The sequence below is a fragment of the Triturus cristatus genome, chromosome 7 (genome assembly GCF_964204655.1).
Source record: "Triturus cristatus chromosome 7, aTriCri1.1, whole genome shotgun sequence".
Lineage (NCBI taxonomy): Eukaryota > Metazoa > Chordata > Amphibia > Caudata > Salamandridae > Triturus > Triturus cristatus.
Window position 1 is genome coordinate 831,183,308 of NC_140590.1, and position 27,947 is coordinate 831,211,254.

At 42.1% G+C, this 27,947-nt stretch overlaps 1 pseudogene across 1 annotated transcript in view; it reads right to left on the reverse strand.

The window, feature by feature from the left end:
* Window positions 1-848: 848 nt before the first annotated feature.
* Window positions 849-27,947, reverse strand: part of LOC146810684 (catechol O-methyltransferase-like) — a 118,109-nt pseudogene continuing 91,010 nt past the window's right edge. The window contains exons 4-5 of the transcript XR_014966620.1: window positions 12,225-12,421; window positions 849-3,190 (exon numbers count right to left, since the gene is read on the reverse strand). The product of XR_014966620.1 is annotated as a catechol O-methyltransferase-like (transcript). The remainder of the gene's footprint in view (window positions 3,191-12,224; window positions 12,422-27,947) is intronic.

Genomic DNA, 27,947 nt, shown 5'->3' on the forward strand with positions numbered 1-27,947 from the left:
ATAGAGTGGTAATCCACCTTGTTAAAATACAAAAGAGAGGCTGCTCGCTGGCTCAATGGTCCAGGGGAGCAATGCTCTACTCTAAAATTGTTTCACGCAGTGTGTTCAGAATGATACTGTGCATTTCATCAGGTCCTATAAACCATATACACATAATGGTCTGGTGGAAGAGTTCCTACCTCCCATTAATCTTGTGTGCGAGTCCCGCCAAATCTAGTGGAAACCCAACTAGGTGAAAGCGCTGGCTTCAACGGTGTTCTCAGCAGATGACACCTCCGTTTTGGGTGCCCTGTCCGTAGTAGGACATGCGCCGGTAGTCTACCCCTGCGCCTATGCCGTGAATTGAGGAGCGAGTCCATATGATGAAGCATGACACCTAGCTTGCTGGGTGTGTGAGGACTCTAGTTCCGACAAGGAGGATTCCCCTCCTTTCTGTCTCCACTCACATTGGTTTATCCTAAACCCTTCATTGGGGAACTGCGTACTCTCCTTTGTTTCACAGTATTTGGGCACGTACGCTGGACCCCGTTAAACAGCCCTCTCTGTCCCGCCCTTTGTTTAAGACCGAATTTGTTTACCATCCAGGGATATTCCCATCCCAACAGAAAAGAATCAGGACATGCTTCGCTTCACAAAAAAAGAGAAATGACTAACTGATCTTTTACACTGCGCTGCCACTGTGTTACCATTACCCAACAAAATGGTGCTAACTTTATTGAACCCTGGAGAAGGAAAGGTCCGGTATTCCCACTAGGCCTTGAATAAGGATCCCAAATGTTCCATGCAGCAGCAGGTATGTTAACTTGCACACCTTTATTGTCTTAGATTTCAAAGGATATATAACACGCCCAAGTTCAACAATCATTTATTTAGGGTCAAATGCAAGGTGCACTGAACAGGTATGCTGTTTGGTCTAAGATTCACCCTACAGGTATGAGAAACAAGTGTCAGAGTCTAAATTATCGAAAGAAGGAGAGTCTGAATTAACAATATTTTCGGTTGTTAACATGCTGTGGATTAATCTCTGTAAAAACAAGAGAAGGACTTAGCCCTAATCAGCCGTGCATTACCCGTATTGAACTTGTGTGGATTTAGTGATGCCTCCTGCTCGAGTACTGACCAGGACAAGTGGTTCATAAAACAATTATAAGACACAATTTACTCAAAAAACATCTTGGTCCACTGGGATGGACAACAGACATGGTGCTCCTTTTCAAGTCAACCTGTGGGCTCATCTCGCGAAGAGGGATGCTGAAAATGGCCTGACCGGGGAATGTGTGCGCCTGGAAGATCTCAAAGTAATCCATCATCTAAAGTTATCACATAACTGTTTTTATAATCTGTTTTTTAACAACCAAACCTTTATTTCAACAGTTTTTGTGGCCCTAAGTTCATAGCCTATCTGTGTGGTCCACATTATCAGTGAGTCTGTCTTCTCTCTTTATTTTATGATCCCTGCAATAAGACGGCTACTGCCATGTTACTTTCGTAAGGTACAATGGTCACCATGGACCGGTAACATACTATTCCTAAGGGCGATTTTGCCTTGTACTTGAGCTATACCGAAGGAAAGCATCTAACGTCAGTTTTCATCTCCAAAAGAAGCATAGGCTTATGTGATTGGACATTCTTGGGCCTTAGATACTGAAGTCGGAATGAGCAGTTAGGGCTCGTAGATTCCTGAATGAGGTGAGGACAATTTAAATTAGCTGAGGCATAGTAATTCCTTTAGAGTTTGAATTTGCGCCCTATCTCAAGCTTAGGTGTCTTTCTTCGAAACCCATCCCCGACTCTACCGTATAAAAGGCCACAGAAAACAATACTGTCAACTTAAAAATAGTTCAAGGGAACAAAGTACTATGCCTTGGAACTAAGAATCACAGAGATGACACAACTCCGGAAAAGGTAGCAGCATAATCTCATTTTTTTATCAGATAAAAAAGATACTGTCACTAAAATCAATTAATTTCACAATTTTCTTTTTATCAACAGCAACCAAATCTGAGTTCCAGTCAACTTGATAACTTTGTGGATATTCGTTTTTTTTTTAAAACCATTTTGCAACTTTTTTACCCTAGAATCGGCCTAAATTTACTATAGCTTTCAGACCCCCCCCCCAGAATTGTATGACTTTCACGTTTGGCCTAGAGGCTGAGGAAAAGACCCAAATTAATGAAATTAAAAATTGTACCCGACAGTGGGTGATTAGCTCACATGTCTATCATTAGGAATAATTCCAACTCTCCATTGACACTGAATCTCTTACTCTTGCTTGAAATCAAAGATAGCAGGTCAGGGCATGGACAGCTACACTAATCCAGCAACTGAACATTTAGGCCTGGATTGGGAAATGGTCGGAATTCCGAGTTGTGTGGTATTTACTACAATCAATTTTAGCAGTTCAAACCTGACGGAATTTAACAGGGGAAAACTTATGGACAAGAAGATGTTGGTGCATTAAGCACCAAATTGCATGTTACTGGCAAAAAATCTTGGAATTCGTGGTATTTATCACACCGCCTAAATTACGAACCATGGCTAGTCGGATTTTATCACCTGCGATAAATAGCACTTACTTCTTTGACGAACTCTTAATCAGGGTCCTAGACCTTGATTTTTAACAAGTTTTAGGCTTCTGCAAGAAACAGGATTTCAGGATATCATGTTTAGAATAGAGGAAAGTCAAAAGAGCCAGTTGACTGGAAAGTGTTAAATTTGTGATCCTATTCTTTATTTACAAATTTAAAAATGAATGCAATTACGTGGACTCTGAAGAGCATACAGTTCTGTGAAAAAGCATACATTATAGCTACCTATTTCTTCTGGTTTGGTTGAAGAACTGACTCAGTCGGAAGCACCTCTGTGAATGCTTGCATTTTGGGCACTATGCATGGCTAATGACTGGCTCACGAATACAAACAATTTCCAACAGATTTTCACACTTTGATTGAACTCTGTAACGTCGGTCATTCTGCACCTCTTTCAGGAATTCTGCAGCGCCTGGGCCCTCCGCGTCATTAGCCAGTATGGTGGAGCCTGCGGCGAGCAGCCCATGCTCCTCGAGGGCCCTCAGGTCATTCAAGTACTGCCCAGGGTTGTGGTCCATCAGCACGAGATCGAAGGTGTCCACTCAACAGGAACTCTTCATGGTGGCGATGGCCTCTTCAGAGGAAAGGATAAGGAGCTGAAACTGAAAAGGAACATTTTACTCTTCGCTGTTCTTCTTTCACACTCCTTGACTTACTAAAGGATTATAAGTAGTGCAAACTTCACATATACAAACAACAAGCACAGCACAAGCAGCAGAAATGTAAGTCAAGCCTCCTTGACATGCAGATACCGGGTAGAGTATGACGAGGGGCAGTGGAAGTGACCCCCCCATGCAAACAGGTGCAGACCCCTGTCCACACAAACCTTCAAGAACATGGTACTCAATGCTTGTTGCCTGACTGCAAGGACCATTGCCAACATGTCCTGAATGTCGGGCACCCACCTGAAGCCCTTAGGATCTACTTAAGCCCTTTCAGGAAGATGTGGAAATCAGGCCAGCCAGCTGTAGACAAACCTTGAATGCCTAATTTTTAAGAACACTGATCAAATGAGTACTGTTCAGTCAGATCACAAACTTCCTGGAAAAACGACTTTCTCTCTAGCCATCAAACAAAGTTCTTCTCTTCAACAGGCACTGAATCCATCGTAATTTCTAACTGGGACGAGATGAGTACAACCATAGACAGAAATTAAGTTGCTCACCTTCTACTGCCAGAACTAGCCTCTACGTTTGGCACAGTCCACTCCCTCTGACATCGATTAGATGAACTAGACATCTCCTTCTACTCAACCAAAAGATCAAGTTCCATCATAGTATTTTGTATTTGTATTTGTATGTGGATTTATTAAGCGCGATTGATGCCCGGGGGCGTCCAAGCGCTGAGGGACCGACAGATGTATAGGCAGAGGCGGGGATAGTTACCAGAATAATTGTGGGGAGTTGAAAAGAAGAGTCTTGAGCTGTTTCCGGAATGAGGTAAGATTAGAATTGGCTCTCAGATGAAGAGGAAGGGCGTTCCATAGCTTGGAAGCGTTATGGGTGAAGGTCCTACCGCTCCTCTTTGGATCACCTCCTTCTAGCACTGACTCTGGGCTAGCTCAAGGCTCACATTTTTCTTTGATGCTTCCATCGGACTCTTACCAGACCCCATCAAGTCTTTCAACTTAACATGCTACACCTAAACCAACAACAGGCAGGACCTCCTCAACCTTACAAACCTGAGGGATCTAGAATTCTATGTAATAGACTGCTACCTCTGAGCTCTTAGCAAATATATGCTTAGGAGTCACCTTACATTTAATGCATTCACAACTGAGAACTCAAACTACGGACAATTACAGAACTACCAGCATAGGTCCATCTGGCCCCAAGGATGCGACACACCTCCAATAACATCAACAGAAATGAGAAACCTGGGAGTGATCATGGACTCCAGCCTAACCCTGGCTGCCTAAGTGAAGTAAGTCACAAGAAACACTTTCCGCACCTTGCAAACTGTCCAATGCCTCTGTATGTCCTGCTGAAGTTCCACGCTACCATCACCCTCGTCATGTCTCTTTTTAAAGATGCAGACAAAATGTATAGGCGGAGGCTTTTTTACTGCTCTAAAGACTGCAAAGAATCCATAATGCAACAAGAAAATTATAACAAGCTCATCTAAGGGACCACATCTTACTTTCTCTCCATGTAATAAGTTGTGTACCCATATCCAGATGGTTAGCCTTGAAGTCTCTATGCATCGTTCCCATATGGCCATCTGCTAAAAGGGCCCATCCTTCATCCAAGAAAAGCTGTAAAGATTGGCACCTCAGTACCATACAAGAAGAAACAAATCAGTGGAACCTCCTTCTCCGTTCAAGCAGTAAAACTTCAGAACTCTGTCTGGCAAAAAACAAGAAACACCCAAGACCACAGAAAATTTAGGAAGGCAGTGATGCATTGGTTCTTTCTATTTTTTTCAAACCAATTATTAAAGATCAGAAATTCATCAGAAAGAACCATTTGCTATTACTAGGCATGCATACACAAAACCCTAAAACAAATCACCCCAATGATGGAAGTCACAACCACATGAAAAAATATCTCAGTCTACAAATTTGTATCAAAGCAATATGAGCAGCAGTATCATATAAGCACAACTTTAAAACAAATCCCATAAACCCAGGAGGCACATTCAAGCACCTGTATCTGTTCATACACTAGTGCCTATAAGCCTAAATGCCCTGCCTCTCACTCCTTTTGCTCATTTACATGCTAAAATGCAGTGACAAAACACAAAAGCACATCTCTGGTCATCACAGTGAATATCAAAACCCTTTCTAAATAGGTAACACCGGAAACCCAGTATCTTCCACCGGAGTACATCCATGGAGTAGCGTGCCACCTCTGCACAAAATGCAGTTTCACACCTCATCATGGGTATGAAGTGCTTTAGAAATCTAGCTACAATACACCACAAAGAACAGATGTTCGCTCTTTCCAGACATGCAGAACAGGTGCAGCATAGGAAGAAGCAAGGCATCTCAGTGAAAATCTGCAGTGAAGATTGGATTGAGAACTGCATTTTATTTATATTAAATGCAGGTACGAAACAAATTCTCCATCAGAAGAAAAGCTGAACTGGCTGCCCAGGAGGGTGGAAGTTATTTTACCCTGTGGCAATTGTACGTGTGTAAAGCAGCATTGTCTTTTAGGTAGAGAAAAGATGGTACCACTTGCCAGTCAGACAAAGGTATCTTGCTTCTAACATTGGAATTGGATGTTTTGGGGGAACTATGCTGCACCTGGGCAGGTAAAAACATTTTGTTTAGTCCTGATGAATGAACCTGTTCAACCCAAAGAATGCACTGAAACATGTTGTCACAATTTTTAGAGATAGAGGTATGTATCTTGATTGGGTAAAATAAAAGTTACGAGTGGGTGAGCTTGACACATTTATATAACCCTCTGCAGTTATTCTGTGATTTGTGAAAATAATAGGGTTGGACAAGAAGGGTCACACACTAGGTAGGCAGAAACAACTGTGATATTAAATCTGTGGTCGCAGAGATGCTTTGTTTTACTTTCTTAACCAATACTCTGTGTGGATACCCGATGAAAGAGATCTCTTTTATTTTACAAACAATCTTCTGCCTATATTGACCTAGAAATCAATGTTTATGGTTGATAAATCTATGCAAACACAAGGAGATGAGGGACCGAGCACTGAAACTTTTCAGACACTCTCCCCCAGCCACAGATCTGGGTTGAATCCATAATTGTTCTTTAGCTCACTTCACAATCCCAGTTCAGACCTAGCCATCTGCAAATCAGTCTTGACCCTGTTCCTCATGGGAACAGTCCAGCCCGAACTGCCAAGCCAAGTATTCCCAGGACTGGAAACAAGCATCCTGGGACCGGTTTTGGGGTAACACCCCTCAACAGCCAGGATAGCTTGAAACCAGTGGCAAAGTGAGCAAGGGACCCACGTCTGGGCATACCCTACCAACTGAGGGCGAACAAAGCAAACACAAGGAGACTGATTTGCATATGGCTGGGTCTGAACTGGGGAGGCGAAGTGAGCTAAAGAACAATGATGGATTCAACCCATATCTGTGACTGGGGGTCAGTGCTCCGTCCATCATCTCCTTGTGTTTGCTATGATTGATAAAACAGTATATCAAAATAAATAACATTATGGGATTCTCTGGAGGAGTGAATTTACAGACCCTGGAAGTACCAATGGTTTTAAGGGACTTTTTTAAATGAATACTAGTGAATCCCATTATTATAAATGCTACTTCAGCAGAGTCAAAAGACAATAGGTTACATAATTTTGAGAGGTCTTTGGTCTCTCTAACAATGTAGAGCAAGTTTCTTAATAGCTCTGGCTTCAAATGTATAACAAGCCAAAACCGTCAGAATAACTTCTTGTGCTGTTTTAGAAAGGGTATACAGCTCCATGAGTGACCAGTGAAGGTGGACTAAACAAAGTCTTTTACCAGAATAATACCAATATCGATGAAGTTGGGTAGTACTCCAAAAACTACCTTTGAGTGATCCTCATCCATTATCTCTGTTAAACTTCTGCTTCAGACTTTTGTGATGCAGAGGATGACGCCGTCAAGTTATGGCTGGACGGAGGGAACATGGAGCCTTGGGGCCAATGACTGTACCGTGCCAACTTCCCACTGTCCAGCTGTATTACCATAACTTATCTGTCCAACGGACAAATTGAGGAGTTTGAGAAACTGAGATTTCTTGGACAAAACTGCTACCTCTGAGATACCAGTAGTATATCAAGCAGCACCTGACGTGACTGATTTTATTGCAGTCTATTTGGTCCTGTACCGTGTCATGACTCCTCCTGCGTCCTCTGTCATGACCCCTCCTGTAGTGGTGTAGCACGCAGGAATGATGTTGCTTTACCCCTGGGGCGCTTTATGGCACGCTATGATATCATGACTGATGTTCCCCAAAACCCATGATTCCATTGCGCTTGAATCCCTGCAGGCGTCCCCCAGAACCCATGAACAAATAGATTATCTGCACCCGTTGTTACTAGGGCCATGGTTTGGTTTTCCATTCCCCCAGAATTCTGTGAGCCAATGGCAAGCCTTGCTTCCGCTGTTACTGAGGCCTTGGTTTTGTTTTCCATTATGCACTTTCAAGCGAAAATGATGCATTCGTTTTCTGTTATTTGGTTGAAGTCATCAAGTTGCACCTACCCATATTGTAAGGTCGAAGCAAGTGTACTAACACGTGTTTTCTTCAAGGCTCGAGAACCTTCCAGGCGGCCATGTGCCTCACATGATCTAGCTACATCTGTTGAGCATTTGAGAGGGTATATAAACCCCACCCAACCTAGAGTCGTGGCTTGGCCTCGCTCCCTGCGGAACAAGCTTCATCCTGCCCACTCACCTGCAGAATCCAGCTAGAACTGAGAAGTGCTCTAATCTTCTTCAGGTCCAAGCGAACCAATGGTTCCATGGGTCCAGTTCCCTTGATGCCTCCTCCTCTCACCCTCCTGCACAGTTACTCCGGACCCCCGCGACTCCCTGAGTCAAAGCCTCAATATCTTCTTCGAACTTCAGTCAAGTGGAAGAACTAGGCTAAGTACCTAATATCAGGTTAATGCGCATTAATCCTCCTATAGCAGTAAGTAGGACCAAGTAGCCGAGTCTTCAAAGACTATAGACTTTTCCTCCATGCCCTCCCTGTAATTTACTCCAGCCCTTCTTGTGTGTTTATACTGCGGACCCTTCCTGCAACCTTGGCGCTAGAACTGTCACTGCACAAGGATTACAGACTTTAGCTCCATGTTTCTTTGATGAACATTAGTGCCAAGAGAAAGCACTTCAGAGTCTTTGATATATGAATGAACTTTGTACCCCCAACCTGTGTGCCGAGTTTATCCTTGAATGTGCAAGTAACTCCAACCTGTGTTCCGAGTTTATCCTTGAATGTGCAAGTAACTCCAACCTGTGTTCCGATTGTATCCTTGGGAGTGCAAGTAACCCCATCATTTGTCCGAGTTTATCCTTGAATGTGCATGTAACTCCAACCTGTGCGCCGAGTTTATCCTTGGGAGTGCAAGTGACTCCAACCTGTGTTCCGAGTTTATTCTTGAATGTGCAAGTAACTCCAACCTGTGTTCCGAGTGTATTCTTGGGAGTGCAAGTAACTCCAACCTGTGTTCCGAGTGTATTCTTGGGAGTGCAAGTAACTCCAAACTGTGTTCCTCTCTTTTCTTATTTTATCCCAACCCCTCTTCCCCCCGGGCCATGAGTGATCTAAGGAGTTTGGTCCCTTGATTTTGTGCGGCTATGAGAGTGATAGGAGGTCCAGCATTAGCTCCAGTGCCATCTCTGTGGTTAGGACCAGGTGAGTGCATGACATAGAGGTACTGGCATGTCAATAACATAGCTCAACTTCCTTTTAGACCAAATATACTGTAAGCTACTTTACAAAGAGTAGGAATGAGGGAGTGAGAGAGGGTTTCCATGGCAACTAATACAACCTCATATGCCTGTGATGGAAGCACTGAGCAACTGCTGGAGGTAGAATGGCTGGAGTGAAGGAAGCAGGTGGTCAGACCTGCTCTGTCAATCAAAGGACATGCAATAGCAGAACTCCAGCATTCTGGGTAATTTGCTATCTTTCATGACTGGGGCCCATATTTCATTTAACAAACCTGGAACCCCAATTAGGAAGCAGGGCAAGGGTGTCCGAGAGGCTGAGAGTGAGGGAATCTTTAAGGACCAAACCAATGAAGTTATCTGATGAAAGTGAAATGGGAAATTATTTAGGTTCCCAAGGTGGAGGCAAGGTAGTAGAGCAGGATGATGATGTTGCAGAAGAGGTTAAGGTAGGGATTGTGCATTCAGCCAATACTTAGATATGCAGGCAGGGCTAAGGCAAGCACGCAGGGCTCAAGTATACAGAAAGTGCGTATGTATGCAATCAGGCTGCAGGTAAGTAGAAAGGGCTCTGGTAGGCAGTCATGAGCTGTGTAAGCTGGAGAGGAAGTATACTCACTAGGTGTCATGGGCAATGCCCACTCTAGGTGTCCATTCTGAAGTTACACAGCTTTCTTATGAAGTAAACAACCACTTCAACTTTGCTGTAGCCTGTAGAAGGAAATCACATCTCTTAGTGAAGAGGACCAATCTAACTCACCTGTTCACTCAATATCCCTTAGAAGAACAACAAGCATTTGCAATGCAATAGGTCTCGCATTTACGCAAGTTTGAGCTATTGACATTGTAAATGACAATGCCTTTTATTTATGTTTTGGTTTTTAAAACATAAATAAAAGGCGGTGTCATTTACAATGCCAATAGCATAAACGTGCGTAAATGCGAGACGTATTGCATTGCAAATGATTGTTTCTTGTCCAACCTCCACATCTCAGGCAAAGCTACGTCTGGAATTCTGCTTGACCAAACAGCAATTTTTGCAAGAATCATGTGTTATCGGCTTTTGGCATGAATGCAAGATTGCAAAACGTGGCTCACTAAATTATTGTTATGTCCCCAGCTTGAGAAAAGCAGATCGAAAACGAGTTTCCGCCCACTCTGTCAAGCTTCACCGAGTGCTAAACAATTTAAACGTGCAAAAAGCCTGGGAAACCAACTCTTTACAGCAACTGTGCGAAGTAATACTAAGTTATGAAACGTGTGCTATTTCATTTTAACCAGACTTAAAATTCGTCCAATCGCTAAAACACGTCTGCATATTACTATCTCCCCCAAAACACAATGCAGGCTTACCTGGCAGAAAGCTCTTCAATGACATCTAAAAACGAGTTTGAGCTATTGGCATTTTAAATAACAGTGCCTTTTATTTTTGTTTTGAAAAAGAAAACGAAAAGAAAAGGCATTGTTATTTACAATGTCAATAGCCCAAACTCGCGTCAATGCGAGACCTATTGCATGGCAAATGCTTGTTAATTACTGCTAGGTCTGAGAAGCGGAAGGACGCACCCCACGTAAAACCCTGGGCACACTTCGACAATAGACCTGCCATTAAAATAATCTTAAAAGGTGCACATCAGGAGCTACTTTGAAACTAGCCCCGGTCACCAACCGTCTACCAGCCCGTCGATGCTGTTGCTCTACGCGGGCATTAGTTGGGCTACCTCCTCCCTGTGTCAGCAAACTGTGCAGTTGGTTTGGCTGTGATGCAGTAGACCCCCTCTGCTTTCCCGCGGATCCGGCACTGCGGGCAGGGATTTCAACCGCTCGGGCCGGGGGTGAGTGTACAGCGGTTCCGCCCCCATCCCAGCAAGTGGCGGATTGTAGGGAGGGTGCGCGTTGTCTACCGTTCCAGCCGCTTGGACCCCAACCGCCACATCACAAGAATCGCGTGAGTCCCGGCGCGTGGCCGCTCCTCCCCGCCTCAAGCCCCGCCCACGGAATCCCTGCTGCCGGGGCGTGTGAGCGCCTGCACCCGTGGGAGCAGCTATGGAGGAAGAAGAGTTGATGCTGGCCATGGCAGAGATCCCTGTGAGTACCGCGGCATCTTGGGGAGGGAGGGTTGGGTGCGCCTGGTATGGGTAGGAACTCAAACGTTTTTCGTGCCATATTGTCCCTCAGCCTTCTTACAACCATTTGTCCCTCCCCCATAACTGCCTGTGATCTGCGGCATTGTGGACTGTGCCCTCAGGGAGCAGGGTCAGCCCTGCCTCCCCCCCAGTATTCCGCAGGATATTGTTTTCTTTGTGCCCCTGGGGGATGATTTTAAGCAGCGATAAGCGGTGGTAGATAAGCCTGTCAACTGTTTAGTTATCGGGTTGAAAACTGTAACGCGATGTGCATAAAATAGTTTATTTTGAAGCATTGTTATTGCGCTTTGGCAAAACTTGGTATCTTCGAAATCACGGGAAATTAACTATTGGTCCCCCTTGCTGCCGGAAGTTCTTCTATCAGTCGTGGTCTCTCTGCACGTGTCCGCCTATTTAAAAAAAAAAAAAAAGTGCAAACACAGCCTTCGTGCTTTAAAAAAACCAAAGGTCATTATCACAGCATGCCGACAGGCGCCCCACGCTGCGGACCTATAATTAACTCAGCAGGCACTCAACGCGCAAGCGCGTTCACAGCGAGAGCGAGACCTAAAAAATTACGAGGCTGGTGAGGACGAAAGTGAAACTGCTAGCTGGCTTGCGAGGGAAGGGGGACAGGAGATGTGCACGCCGCGTGGCTGTAAGCGCGTACACCAACTCAAATCCGCCAAAAGCCTGCGCGTGCACATCTCCTGTCCCGCTTCCGAGGCAAGTCAGCAACAATAGATCTCGCCGAAAGCAGCGCTTCGCGCTGCGTTCGCAGGCGAGACCTAAAAACTATTTAAGCCCTCACATGCATGCTACCACACTGCTGTGAAGAAGACAAGGAGATCGTATTTTTGATTAAAGAAATGATCTCCCATGCTTATCATCACAAAGCAGGCTCTAAACAGCCTAATGTCACCAACGACCTTGATTGTGAAAGTTGTGGGACAGCATGTGCTGAATTTGAAGGCGCCTCTTACAGTGCCTGCACCACGGCAGTGTAGCACCCACCTTATGGACTCTGCTCTGACGCATGCACAGTGCCCCTTCCCATTGGCTCTATGCTGATGCCAGAGTCCTCACCTGTGGCCTCTGATAAGTCAACCATTGTTCATGTAATGCACCCTCTCACAGTAGTTTTCATACCTGCATGTTTTTGAACCCAGCCACCAGGATCATTTCTTCTGCCATGTCTGCCACTTCTCTGCATTGCTCTACAGTGTAGAGCTTGCCCCCGGGTGGCAGTAGCCTCAGCATTCGTATAGCAGAGTAGCCGCAGTAGGTGCCAAGGTCAAGGACCACCACTGGAGCCACTCTTGCAATGACTTCATCCAAGAAGACTCCTGGAACGAAAGAGAGATGACCCATCAACAGAAGAAAGAAGCCTGCCTGCAATTTCTCACAAAAAAGTAGATTAATATGGTGGACCTTTAATATGGTGTCTAAAGCAGTGATTTCACAAATTCCTTTATTTGCATCACACAATGGCTGGCGCCTGTCAAATCCTCTGACCTGCACACCTGTGCCCATGGAAACTATCATCATGAGATAATGGAAAACATAACAACGTGACTAAGTGGTCAAAAATTATATAAACAGAAAAAGGTAAATTATGGAGCAAGGAAAGACCAATTGTACAGCCCATTATTGGCTTTCTTATGCAGCTATTTTGACAGTCTGACAACTTCAGTACAATAAGGATGCCAATGCTAGAACTCATGCCTAGGGTCCTTGATAAATCATCTATATGCATTCAGCGGATTCTGTCCATAAGTTTATTTACTAAGTTATTGATTTTGTCATGCATGGAAGCACAGGAACACAATTTTATTAACACTGCCCATTCTATCACCTACAGTAAAATAGTGCATATACAACATACACAATGTGGCCCTTGGCAGAAAACAAATATACATGTACACAATTCTTGAAAGAAAAGCTTCTTTAATTCTGCACATTCCAGGTACATTTCTAAACTTTACTACAGCTTCCGGTTTAATCTGTGTTCACACAATATGGAATCTAGAAGCACGCGTGGGTATTAGGAGTCATGCAGATCACTAAAGGATATTCCATATTTAGAATGGATGTGCTTCACTTGGATGTCCCTTAGAATATAAAACATCAGACCTTAAAAAATAATACTTCTTTAAGTTACTCGGCCTGCTTTGAGAACAGTGTCTGTGATGTAAACATGGATTTGTGTGAACAATTAAACAACACATTTTCATGAGAAAGAAGAAATCAATCTTTATACTATTGTATATTACATTTAAGTAGTTATGGTTTTCTGCTTACTGCTGAAGACAAAAACACTTCTGTCAGGGCATCAATTGCAGATGATTAACCAATCTGGGTAAACCATTCTCCTCTTTAAATCACTGAAACAGAAATCAACAGCTGAGAGGTGACCAATTCAACTTTTGCACACTGTAAGCTGCAGCGATGTGTCCCTTGTGTAGCATCTGGCTGGAAATAAATTTTTGTTAAAACTGCAGATTATGTAACAAATGATAAAGTAATTCGCAAGTGTGGAAAATCCAAATTCATGCAGAAGTATTGCTGCTGTGGAATCAAAAGTGGATATGCTTCACTTAATGGAACGAAAATGTGTGCATCTCTCTCCCACCCAAGCCACATAGGTCACATCTCTAAAGGTTAGAGGGAGACAACTACCTGAATGGACTAGAGAGCATTAAATGAATAAATCAGAATGTGCAAACACTCTTTCTGGTCATTCCTTGCAATGCTATTAAAATCAAACGTTGTGGATTGTCATTTGTAGGTTGAGCATACCAGACAGCGCAAGCTGTCTTGTTTCAAAAGACCTATTGTTTGCATATCAAGATCTTATAGAGGACCTAAAGTCTGCCCATTGCTTACGAGGGGTTGGCTTTATTGCCAATTTGCTAGCTTCTTATTTGATGGCTGGCCTTGTCTATCTTGTGTTTGTGCCTCTCGAGGAGTATAGCCCCTTTACGTGTGTCCTGCGGCTCACTTTTAAGGAGCGACTTTTTTTCATTTTTCTGCACTCCTCAAGAGTGTATGTGTTTTCCAGCTCTCTCTACTCCTTGGTTCTCCCCCTGTGTTACTATCTCCCTTGTGTAGAAAGCTCACTCTCACACGCCCCCCCTATCACCTGCCAATCTCTCTGCGCTCCAAGTGTTCTCGCTTGTGCTCAACTAAAAGTGCATCTCAACGGTGCTGGCTTTTCTTTTCTTTTCAGCTCCCTTCCACCCTGTTCTCTCTGTACCCCGCAGTTCAAGAGGTGTGCCTTGCACAGAGCCACCCTTTTCAGGCACATTTCAGAAAGTGCTGACTTAACCTTCGACTTGTAAAAATGTATTTGGACCTCATATACACTGTACGTACACTGTCTACATACCATGCATCAATGAAGAAAGCAAGCAATAATAAAAGCAAAGCGTTCCATAAACACCGGTACAACACAGCTTCAGTTCTTTTTTATGGCGCGAAAATGAGTAACCACTGAAAAGCACTGTTTTTTTGAGGCCTTGAAATCACTGGAAAACACTGAAAAAACACCACCAGAATTTACCAAAAATAGAAACTGAAAACAGGAAAGCCTAACCATACAGCACCATTACGGTAGGCCCTTACTATTCTACTGAACTTACGGAATCTTACCAAATACTTTGTTCCTTATTTGAGTTGCTCTGTTGTGGTGAAGTTAGGACAGTGGACTAGTCCTTCGGGTTAAGTAAGGACACTGGACAAATCCACTCACCATGAGCACCCAAAGCTACAACATCAATCCTCCTCAAGCATTTTGGGTTTTAGGCTCTGAACCATCACTAAAATGGTTAGAATGGAAGGCTTATTTATTTGATCTTAAAGGGTTAGCTTTGGATTGCAAATTTGGTGTTTTGCAAGAAGACTGTATCAGAGACCAAGTTGTGATGCATGCCAGTAATCCAGCTATATAAAAAAGGCTCTGGATCAAAGGAGATTCATCATTAGATGATATCTTAGCTATTGTGCGTAAAGCAGAAATTTCTAGCAGATGTGCCAATGTTCTTAAGCAAGACCATGCAATTAACGAGTTTGTGGGCAAAGTGGGTACTCATGTAGAAAAAAAGAGAACCTTTGCTACTGCCAGGGACAATACCAATTTTAGAACCCAACCCAAATGTTACAGATGCGGTAGCACTGAACACTTGGCGTATAGCATGAGTTGTCCTGCTATTAAACACAAGTGCAGTAACTGTGGCATTAAAGGCCATTTTGCTAAAGTGTGCAGGAAGAGAAGAACCAATGTTAGATTTGTAAACTGTACTGATGACAATGACAGGGAAGTTACTTCTAATGAAGATTGTGAAGAGGATACTGCTGACACAAAGAGTTTAATAATGAATATTCGTAACAATTTGGTGCTTAATATTTGTGACGAGTTTTGCAAAAACAAACCAGTGTGTTGGATGGAAATTGAGGGAGTTGGTATCGAGATTTACGCAGACTCAGGCTCTCAATACACAATTATTAATGAAGAACTGTAGGAATCGTCCTTTATACAGAAAGTTAGTAAACAATTATTAGAACCAGACATACATCCTGAAGTGTATGGTGGTGAGACTACTGATTTGTTGGGTTATCGTTGGTTCACCTTTAAATTCAAAGGACGGGAAAGTAGAGGTAAATTGTACATTGCCAAAACTGGTCCACCTGTTCTGGGATGGTTTGACCAGAAACAGTTGCACATCACCTTAAATCCTAACAGTAAGGAACAGGTCTTGGAAGTCGAATGTGGCACTGTGGGAGATAGCATTTTGAGACAATTTCCTAAGTATCTGGTAAAGTTTTGGGTAATCTGTAAGGTTTCGAACACAAAATAATTCTAAAACAGAATGTTACACCTAAGGTACACAAATGTCGCAACATCCCTATACTTGTGAGAGAAGAAGTTTCTAAGGAGATAGATAAATTGGTTGCAGCACACATTATAGAACCTATTGAAGCTTCTGAATGGGTTTCTCCCATTGTTGTGGCCAAACGGAGCAACGGCAAGATCAGGCTCTGTGTAGACTTAAGACACTTGAATAATAACATTGTAATTGATAGATTTCCTTTGCCTAAAGTTAACGAGATGGTGACGTGTTTAAAAAAAGCTAAATGGTTTTTTAAATTGGACATTTTGGCAGCGTATCACCAGATCTCATTGTCACCAGAATCAATGAAACTCACTTCATTCATCACTCCGTTTGACTGTTTCCAATTCAAACAGATGCCCTTTCGGTTGGCCTCGGCTGCCACCGTTTTTCAATGGTTAATGTTCCAACTTTTCAACAAGGAACAAGGCGTCAGCTTCTTCCAGGATGATATCCTTGTTTTCGGTGCTGACAAGGAGGAACATGCTTCAAGATTAAGAAGAGTGTAGCATTTTATAGAACAAAGGTCTCCCGGTGGAACACTCTAAGTGCAAATTTGCAGAAAGAAGTGTTACTTACCTTGGTCATGTGATTGATGAGTCAGGTGTCAAACCTAAACCTACTCTAGTGTCCACCATTGCGGAGGCTTCTGTACCTACCAATAAAGAGGATGTTAGGTCATTCTTAGGGATGGCAGAATTCTGTTCCAAATAGGTCCCTAATTTTGCTGAAAGGACATTTAATATTCACCAGCTGCTTAAAAAGAACACTGTTTTCAATTGGTCTTTAGAGTGTGACAGTGATTTTAAGGCCATTACATTGGCAATTGGTAATGCAACAGCACTTCGTAGTTTTGACCCCACCTTAGATAGCTTTATTATCACTGACACTATCAACAAGGGGTTAGGAGCTGTACTCTCTTAAATGGATAATCTAAGCAAGGAAAATATAATTGCGTATGCTTCTAGATCCCTTTCTCCTTGTGAAGAAAAGTACCCAATCATTGAAAGAGAGGCGTTGTCATGTGCGTGGGCTTTAGAACACTTCAAGTCTTTAATTTGGGGGAAGGCTTGTATACTTTGTTGTGACCATAAGCCTTTAGTGAAAATTCTAACTACAGAAGGTGCTATCACAGCATCTGCAAGACTTGCAAGGATTTCAATGTGAATGCAAAATTTTGTTGACAAGATAATTTACATGCCAGTTAAAAACAATGTTGTGGCAGATTTTCTTTCCAGAATGCCAGTCATGCTAGAAAAGTGTGAGAATGTGGAATGGAAGGGATTACAAGTGGCTTTAATCCATGATCAAGGCTTTTCAGCTATTGAGAAGACTGAATGGACGACTGAGTGTGCCAAAGACCAAATTCTCGAAGATGTGATCTCGCATGTTTTGAATGATTGGCCTAAGAAGGAATAATTGGATACCTCCATCAAACCCTTTTGGGAGGTTAGATTTGAACTGGCTGTGGAGGATGGCACCTTATTTAGAGGTGAAATAGTAGTTCCACCTGAAGGGTTACGCGATTGGAATATTGAATTGTGCCACGAAGGCCATTCTGGTATTGTCAAAACGAAATTCGTTATCAAAAGGTTATTCTGGTGGCCTAGGATGGATTTTCATGTCGAAAGAATTGTACGTGATTGTTGTGCGTGTTCCACCTCAGACAAGTCTTTATGAACCTTTCGTTCACCTATGAGTGAAGGTTTGTTACCAAAAAAACCCTGGGAGACAGTAGCCGTGGACACTATGAGACCTGTTGGAGAATCACACAAATATTTAATTGTTTTGATCGATTTGTTTTGAAGATGGCCTGTGGTCAAGGTCGTTAGCAATGCTGATACTGATTCTGCTTTGACATTTTTAGACTAACTTTTTGTCTCTGAAGGTATTCCCACATCCATTGTCAGCGACAATGGTGTGCAATTTTTATCTGGTAAAGCCAAAGCATATTTTAAGAAGTTGGGGATTAAACCCAGAACCACTTCTCTCTATAACCTTAGTAGTAACAGAATGATGGAAAGGTTTAACCTTGTTCTTAAGGGAACCATCCAATTGGCAATTAAAAGCAATCAGGATTGGATCACACAGATTGGTAAAACTGTTTGGGCTTACCAAGTCACATGTAATAATGCAACTGGACTGCCCCCCTTTGTTTTAAGTTCACCCCCGGTTGGTTATTTCGTACTGGTATGGAATCATGGTCCATGGATGAAGTACGGGACAGAATGGAAATTGTGCATGGTAAAAGTAAGGAGTATTACAACGCAAAACATGGTGTTAAAACTCCTGAGGTAAACACAGGAGATTGGGTGCAAGGAAAAAAACAGGCTTTGTTCCTAATGGAGAGAGCCAATGTTTTGAACCTGAAGAGGTTGTAGAGATCTTACTCAATGCTGTGAGAGTGAAAAGTGATAAAGTATCGAATTTGAGTAGGGTTGCTAGGAGCAGAAATTCTGTTTGTGAGGGTAAATCTGAATGTGATTGGATGTTGGAAGAGTAAGACATAAAAGACAACAGTGGGATTATAGAAGAACCCAACATACAAACCACTACAGATGGATGTTCTATGGATTCTGTCCCGATTATTTCTCCAGATGTAACCAAGGAGAATATTGTTGAGTCTCACGAGCCAGCCAGTACTAGTTCATTGTTAGGTGATTAGTTGGATTCTCATCATTTGTTGAGGAAAAGGATGGCTCTGTGTTGGTTAAAGGATTATATCGTTAATAACAAGTAGTACATTACATAATTCTTTTTTTTAATATTAGTTTCTTTTTTTTTTTTTTTTCTTCTTCCTTTCTTCTTCTTTTGGAAGAATGGGAAATGTGTTATGTTCTTATTCCTAAGCAATATAGAACAGGCTATGATGTATCATGTACTAGAATGTATACTATGTTAGAGTAGAATGTGTATGTTCGAGTATGTGACAGTTACAAGGTGGACATAAGAGCTGATGGACACTTTCACCTGTGCTCCTCAACTGCAATACAGGAATTATACTTAACGGCCTTACAGTGCTCCTTACAATAGTATTGTTAACTTAAAATTGTATAAGAGTCCGCCCATTACGCACCATTGGTTGACTCCATTGTCAGTCTCATATGCTTGCTTCTTATTCATTAGTTTGTGTGGGCTTTCCTTCTTCTTATTACGTTTATCCCTCCCCTGGTTCATGGATGCATTCCTGTTCATTTTTCAGGTGCTCTTTTTTTTTTTGTTTACACACTTCACGAGAATGCAGGTGTTTACCAGCTGTCTCACGACTATGCTGCTCTTCCAATCTCCGCACTACATGTTGCGCTCTCTCTCTTTTGCCTGTTTGCTTCACCTCCCACAACATGCTCTACGTTTCTCTCTCTCCTCCATTAGCTTGCTTTTCTCCCAGCATCCTCCATGTTGCTGCCCCTCCCCTGATTCATGTTGATTCTGCTGCCCCTCGCGCTCCATGTTGCTACCTCTCGCCTGTGCCTCCTCCCCCTTTGAGCTTGACTCCCAGGAAACCTGAAGATAATTAGCTCTGCCCTGCCAGGAAGCAAAGCGGTCTCTATTACTTTCTGCTCCAGCAGTTTTAGATTTGACTTCAAGGATTTCAGAGTTTTACAACATCAACATTTTTAGGTCTCACCTACAAGAAAGCTTTTAGCTGTCTGTAGGCAAAAATCTATTGAGGACCACAGTGCTGTAAGTGAGATAAAAAAGGTTAAGAGGCATCTCTAAACGGGACGTGGCTTACAACATGTAAACTACAATCCTGTGCTTTATGTAGTATGCTCCCTGACCATTATTTAATACCTCTTTCTGTGTTTACTGCTATTGCATCCCGACTATTCACACAACAGCAAGCATGCCTCAAACAAGCCACACTTAATGGGTTTGTGAGTGCTTGTTGCAGTTTGATATAAATGAGTGTTGTTGTAAATAATTAGAATTGTTAATTACAAATGGTACATATGAGACCACCATGAGCATATAGTCTAAACACTATTATGGCTCACTGACTCACACAGTTTTTTTTAGTACCAAGACCTCTTAGCTTTGCAAATACTTAGTAAATTCCCAAAAAAATTGCACTAAAGCAAAGAGAGTTTACAAATGTTAACAAATTCAAGGTCTTTACATAAAATATGCACTGTTTATACAGTAACACATTGCTAAAACCATACATTGTCATCACTAACTTGCTCCTGATTTTCAGGCTGACTGTACAGTGAGTTTCAGTGCATGTGTATATAAAATACGTCTGCATGCAAGATGTGAGTGTGCGCCCTTTGTAACAAGCAACATGTGCATATCATCTTACAGAGGGGAACAAAAGGAACAAACCGAGCACAAGTCAGCATTCCAGCCCTTGTTTCCTTTTTCTCGGATAACTTACTGGTAATCTTCAGTTCCCTGTTTCTTACTTACTCTTCCCAGTACTTGCTTAAATGTGTAAATGGAAACCATGTATCCACTGAATACTGTTCTCCCAAGCTTTTCTCTTTCACTATTAAAAATAGGAGTTGTTACAATAAACCCCACCTCCTCCCATATCTCTTCCTGTCTGTCAAAAAGGCTGATGATGGTAAAGAAGAGTCATACATACTGGGACAAGGAAGTAGGAATCAGCGTATTGAAGATCACCATTAAGTAATGCAAGCATTCGCTCCTCATCTCTTCCTCGTCCCATTGCTTACTTAAATGACTTATACCCAAGTGGTATTCCCTTCATCAGGTGGTTGATAGAAGAAAAACAGAGAAAAATACATGAAAAGAGTGCAGAACACCCACAAACATTATTTACTTCTACAATCCAACAGAGTGACAGAAAATAAAGGGATTTGTACACCAATATCACTTAGAAAAGTATAATAACCCAAGTTAGAGGCTCCACCAGAACCTAAAACACAAAAGCTAACTCATAATTCATATATTCTGTAATATATTATGAAAGCGGACAGGGAAGCCCAGATGACAGCTATGTGGATATCATCAATAGATATCCCTGCCCATTCTGCCAACGAAGCCGCCATCCCTCTGGTGGCATATGCTTTAATCACACAACGGAGGTCTTTACCAGAAGCATGGAATGCTAAAGAAACAACAGATTTTATCCATCTGCTCCAAGTTGGATTAGATAATATCTCACCTCTTTTAGCAGGGCCAAAATTTACACACATGATGTTGGATTTCCTGAAATCAGTTGTCCTCTTAAGGTAAATCCTTGCAGCCTCTTACAACATCCAAAGTGTGAATCAAGGATCTGAACCTGAAGAAGAATTTAAAACTCAGGAAGGAAGAACTATTTCCTAATCCATATGAAATGGGGTAGTCACCATACAGAAAAAAATGTGATCCAAGGAAAGCCCAATATAATCCTCAAACGTTTTCAGAGAGGGATGGCGACACACCAGAGAGCTCTACTCTCCCGCTCTTCTTGCTGTAGTTAGAGCAACCAGAAGCAAGACTTTTAGAGCAAGACATTTTTCATAAAAAAAGCTAGTACCAAAGGTAAATTCCAAGGAGGGAAAAGGAACTTAGCCATTGGTCCTACCAGTTCAAACCCCTTAAAAAGCTTTATAAGCAGAGATTCAATGTAGGGATGTTCATTTTAAGGAGATCTAAATGCTCCCCTTAATGGAGGACCATTGGAGCGCAAGTGTAGACAGGGAGATATTCTTGTCAAAACCATCTTGAAGAAAATGTAGAATGTCTTACAGAGAACTCTGAACTACATAGAGCTCTATAGACCAACATCAATTGTTAAAAGAAGCTCAGTGATGACAATAAGCCTTATTGGTGGAACTTTTTTTCGAAGGCCTGCAGAGAGAAGAAAAAGAATTGGAAAGACTTCTATTTAATCAACTCTCCCTCTCAACCTCCAGACCGATAGTCTTAACCTGCTGAAAGAGGACAGAGACAATGGAGGATGACTCAAAGGGGAGGGAGACAGCGGTAGGACCCACGCTTGATTCACAGCCAGATAATGACGGAGGGTAACAAAGATCTTCTTGCTGAAAAACACAATATCATAATTAGTTCTGATGATTCCTCAGGAGCCTTGCTAAAACCATGGTACTATGGGAATTGGCGAGAAGGTGAAAAGAAGGAGCTCTGTCCATGGGCTGGTCTATGCATCCACTCCCATTGCTGCTTGATCCCAATACCTTGAGAAAAACCCCAGGAGGTGATAATTCTGATGTGTAACAAACAGGTCTACCCAAGGAACACCCCACCTCTGGCAAGTTGATGGAAAAATCCAAGGACTCAGAACGAACTCCTTGGAGCATGGGCAAACCCGGCGTAACTGATCTGCCTGAGAATGCAATACTCCCTTGATATAGACTGCTCTTAATAAAGGAGATTCTAATCACCCCAAACACATATTTGTGGAGTCAACAGATTGAGGGGCTGAAAGCCTACCTCAAACTGTTGATTTGGGCAAGTTTTGCCTATCATATTGTCTTATGAATCAACAGAATGTTCCCTGTGGGACTAGCTGGAAAGTACTGACCTGCTTTCCAGATTGCCATCAGCTCTATCCAATTGGAAGACTTGTTCTTCTCCATCGTTTTCCAATGCCCCTGAGATGTCTGGGACCTTAAAATTGCTCCCCATCCCAGACTGCTGGTGTCAGTAGTCAAGGTTATTGGATCTATATAGGAAAACATTGCCCTTTGGTCCAGAGTTGAGGGCATTGTCCACCAAGGTAAATGTTCTTGAATTTTTCAAGACACTAGAATAAAAGGATCATAGTTCTCCTGGGCTGGTAACCAATGGCTCAACATATGCAGCACTACTGCCCCAGAAGAAAGTGAACCCAAGGGATGACAAATAGAGTTGCAGCGATAAAAGATAAAGCAATTAATAAAACTGGTCCTCTACAAGCTAGAAGGGCACCAAAAAGGTAGAGGAAAAAAATAACCATGTGTCCCTGGATTCAAACCAATTCTCCTGCTGGAGTTTCTGTCTTTGTCACTAGCGCTTCCAGATGACCTAGGATTTTACCTTTTATGGTCTGAGGAAGAAATATCATTCCTGCAGATTTGATGAAAAATGCCAGAATTTACTCTAGTCTCTTAAATGGGATCAGATAAGATTTTGTCCAATTGATTAGGAAGCCAAATCAAATCTCTGAAGGGTCTGAATGGCCACACTGGTGTCCCTTTGTGTCCTTAAAGGAGGGAGAGTGAATCAAAAGATCGTTCAAATATTCATGGATGTTTACTCCCCAACTGTGAAATAGATCCAATGCCAGAGCTAACACATTTGTAAGGACTTTGGGAGCAGTCTGCAGATCAAAGGGAAGAATTCAGAACTGCCAATGTTAATTTTTGATTACAAATCTGAGAAACGTTTTGTATAAAGGTGTAACTGGAAAGTGGTAATATGCATTTGCGAAGATCAATCTTAGTCAAATTATCTCCCTATGTAATAAGAAGAATTACCTGTTGGAGTGTTTTAATCTTGAAGTGACCTGTAAGAATGAACATATTAAGGAATTTTAAATCTGTTATCATCCTGAAGTCCCCTGAAGAATTTTTGACCAAAAATACTATGGAGTAACAATCTGCCCCTCTTTCCTGAGAAGGGACAGGAATAATAGCCAAACCAAACAAAGCAAACACAGGAATAATAGCCTCCTTGTTTACCAAGCAGTGCTTTTTTCCTTGAGATTTTGTTAGGCTAAAGAGTTGATGAAGAGAGGGTCCTGAAATAGAGAAGAAATGTCCATGACATAGCCTTGAGAAATGACATCTAGGACCCACTGGTCAGAAATGTATGTGCAAGGTACCAAAATAGTCAGGAATTCTACTTGGGGGTGTGTCAAATAATGATGGACTGGCATGCGGCCCAAGTAATTACCAGTGTCTGAGATTAATTGAAGCAATCAATACATCACTTTGTTGTATACTTCAGTGTGATCTCCTAAATGTGGTTCCTTAAATGTGATGAGTATGCCCAGATGTGGGTTCTGTGCTCACCATGCAACTGGAGCCAAGATGCACTCAGCTGATGAACCCAATCAGGGCAAAACCGGTCTTGGGTTGCTTGGGTTTTGCTTCAGGAAGGGTCTGGCAAGTCAGGCTGGACTATTTATATTTGAGAAGGGCCAAGACTGATTTGCAGAAGACTGGGTCCAAATTGAAGTGGCATAGTCTGCAAAATTATGGTGGACTGGGATATTGTCCAGAGTAATTACCGGGGACTGAGCTTAGTTCAAGAATTCCATCCATCACTTTTTATATACTTGAGGAAGAACTAATCAACAGCCCCTTGCGAACAAGGTCTTTATGATATTTATAAATATAGCCTTGTTTCCATCCTCCTCACTTCAGTGGCTCGGTCGCAACTCTCCAGTCACAGGAGTGAGCACAACACACTTTCACTGTATGGGGAGAGTGCCCTGCCCTCATCGATTGCCATGCAAAACCAGGGTCATCCACAAATGGATCCCACTATGCTCTTGTAATTAATACTATGAGCCAATCTTTAATGGTAATCAACAGCTCCATTTGCAGAAACTCATTTTCGATGATTGTATTATTTACCTGTATATTCTGTCATGTTGCTATGATCTTGAGGTTTCTGGTTTAGTTGAGCACTGCCTAAAGTTCTTGATAGTTTCTATATATCAGTTTCAGCCATTACTTATGATTCCAACCCTTGAGCTGAACAGCTGTTATTGCTTAAGCAGCAGTGCCTAGCAGTGGACAGACTGTTCGCCTGATTGCAATACCTATCAAACGTGTACATAATATTGCAATAACTCACATGCACATACTGTTGTTTCTTTCTACAGTTTTACATTCTTACATTGCATGCTATCTCAAAAAGGCCCCTCTATATTCCTAAAACCCTGTATGAAAAAGCGACCTTGGCTCAAAATGGCAGATTGTTCCCTCACTTTCTTTTTCAAATGACCTCCCCCTTACTTTGCAATCTCTGCATGTACCCCCCCCCGAGTACAGCCTACTTTAAGTCACATGCATGCTTGCCTTAATCTCTTTTATTATATTTCTGCAAACTGTTCATACCCCCATTTTAAAGATCAAACAATCTCTATCTATAAAAGTCATAATATTGCAGCCTAACAATACCTTATGTCTTTTAGTATACCTTATAATCCCATCAAACATCTGCATGAACTCACATAACCCCACTAATGATCCCATGTAACTCCTAATAATTTAATGTACCACATAGAAACTGAAGTAAATGCATGAAATCGTTTCCTTAAGAACAGTACAAGAATAATCTCAATGCACAACAATAACTAATATCAACTGTATCAACCGTTAACCTAAGATTCCATAGCAGAATGCTGCCTAGCTAAACGCGCTTGAACACCTCGGGCCCGATTCACAGAACTAACTTAAGACAAAATCCTAAACTTACTACCATTTTCGTATTCACAGAAGACACTTACTCATTTTGGTATTCACAGAAGACACTTACTCATTTCGCTATTCACAGAAGTTAGGAGTCCTAACTTTAGGACTCCTAAATGCCTTCTGTGAATACCGAAAGTCTTAAAATTAGGATTTTTCTCAGTTTAGGAGTCCTAAAGTTAGGGCTCCTAACTTTACTACTACTAAACTGAGAAAAATCCTAATTTTAAGGCTTTCGGTATTCACAGAAGGCATTTATGAGTCCTAAAGTTAGGAGTCCTAACTTTACTACTACTAAATTGAGAAAAATCCTAATTTTAAGACTTTCGGTATTCACAGAAGGCATTTAGGAGTCCTAAAGTTAGGAGTCCTAACTATACTACTACTAAAATGAGAAAAATCCTAATTTCAAGGCTTTCGGTATTCACAGAAGGCATTTAGGAGTCCTAACTATACTACTACTAAACTGAGAAAAATCCTAATTTTAAGACTTTCAGTATTCACAGAAGGCATTTAGGAGTCCTAAAGTTAGGACTCCTAACTTCTGTGAATACCGAAATGAGTAAGTTCCTTCTGTGAATACCGAAATGAGTAAGTGACTTCTGTGAATACCAAAATGGTAGTAAGTTTAGGATTTTGTCTTAAGTTAGTTCTGTGAATCGGGCCCCAAGTCAGTGGTAGTCAGCACTTTATAATGCAATCATAATATAGCAAATAATAACTAGAAATACTGCCTTTGCCAAAGCTTGTTGTTTATGTTAGCATAACGTGTCTTGTATTGTCTTCAAGTCAGCTAGTATGTGTGAACACTGAAGATTATAGAAACAAGATTTCTGCAGAATATTTGAAAGTCCAGGGACAAAGTTAGGAAAGAAGTCGAAATATCACACACAAAATGGGATGGGAGGGAGTCGTGCAATTTGTCTAACCACTGGCAATTGCTTGGGTAGCATTCCAAACCATCTTCTTTTTCCTACCATGCCACCTCAGTTTGGAGCCAGCATTTGCAAATCAGTCCTGCAGGCATACTCCAATCACTTTTTGTGCATTTGATGTAATGCTATAAGTGGCAAAGGGTATGCACAGACATGGGTCCCTTGCTCACTGTATCACTGAAACCAAGTTTCACCTGCCCCAATCAGTGCAAAACTGATCTTGGGTTGCTCATGATCCAGTTCAGAGAGAACCTGGCTTAGTAGTTCGGGTAGGACTGCTCCTATTGGCCAAGAATGATTTGCCTATAGGTGGGTCTAATCAAGGTACAAATAACAAAATGGGTTGGAATGCTACCCACGCGATTGCCAGTGGTTAGACTTATTGCAAGAATTCTCCCATCACCTTTTGTGTGTTAGAAGGAGAAATATGTCTAACATGTGTCCATGACTACAAAACTGCTGGATCCTATTCAATCCTGACAGCACCCTAAAGCTAATATGATGGACACAATTAAAAATTTGCGAACATTCGTCACAAGAATTTTCAATTCTATTGAGGACAACGGAGGCGAGGATTATGCTTCTTATTTCTTTACTAGAAGCTCACAGCAGCCAATGAAAACACAGATAGAAAAACCATGTGATGAACCGTAGAGTCCCTGGGTATATAAGGTCCCTGCATGAACAGAGTCCTCTTTCTTTGTAAACATAACAGTTAAGTCCATTCACGACCTGCTCCTGAAGGATCACCGGCAGACTAGGACTTCTCCAACCAAGAACTGAAGGCCCAACGGGGCTGCATGCTCGAACTGGATCCCGGTCCAGATAACTCACTCTTGTCGAACAAAGAACTGCACACCAGCTGGTCACAGCTGAACCATATTCAGGCTTTATTTGCTACCAGCACCTGAAATAAAAGAAGAACACCCCGTAAAAGCCATTCAAAACCGTTTGGTAAATGTCAACAGTACATAACCAGTACAAGAGAAGGGTGGGAAACATTCAAACTTATGCAATAAATTAGCAGGATCAAGCAGATAATATATGATAATACATAATGTCCTCTGGGTGGGATAATCCTTGCCTCCGTTGTTCTTAATAGAATTGAAAATTCTTGTCACAAATGTTCGCAAATTTTCAATTTTATGTCAGGACCGGAGGCTCTGATTATGCTTGTTCAAAGCTTAGCCACCACAACAGAAGCTACATCCACAATAGGTTTGTAATAAAACGCTTTAAAGGTTTGTTCAGTAGACCAGTCAGCTGTGTTCATGATTTCTGACAGGTTGACACCGGATGAATATGCTTTCGAAGCCATCGCTCCACGGGCTGAATGAGCACCAAACTTGGAAATATAAATTCCTGCTTCGCCCATGAGCCAATGCATCCATCGAGACAAGGTAGCCGGAGCCACCGGGCGAAAGGGTTTCTGCAGAGCAATCAACAATTGACCTTCCATTTCAGTACGAAATTCTGCAGTACTCACCTCGTAATCTTTAACGCATTGTACCACGCACAGCTTGGGATTATTTAGAAAAGCTGGGTAGGTAACAGATGCAGTGTTACACTTAGTTCTTCTAGACAAGATAAAGGTCACTCCTTCTGGGGAAAACCTACGCCACGCTAAGTCCAATGCATGTACGTCGGAGACTCATTTGTAAGAAACTAGACATA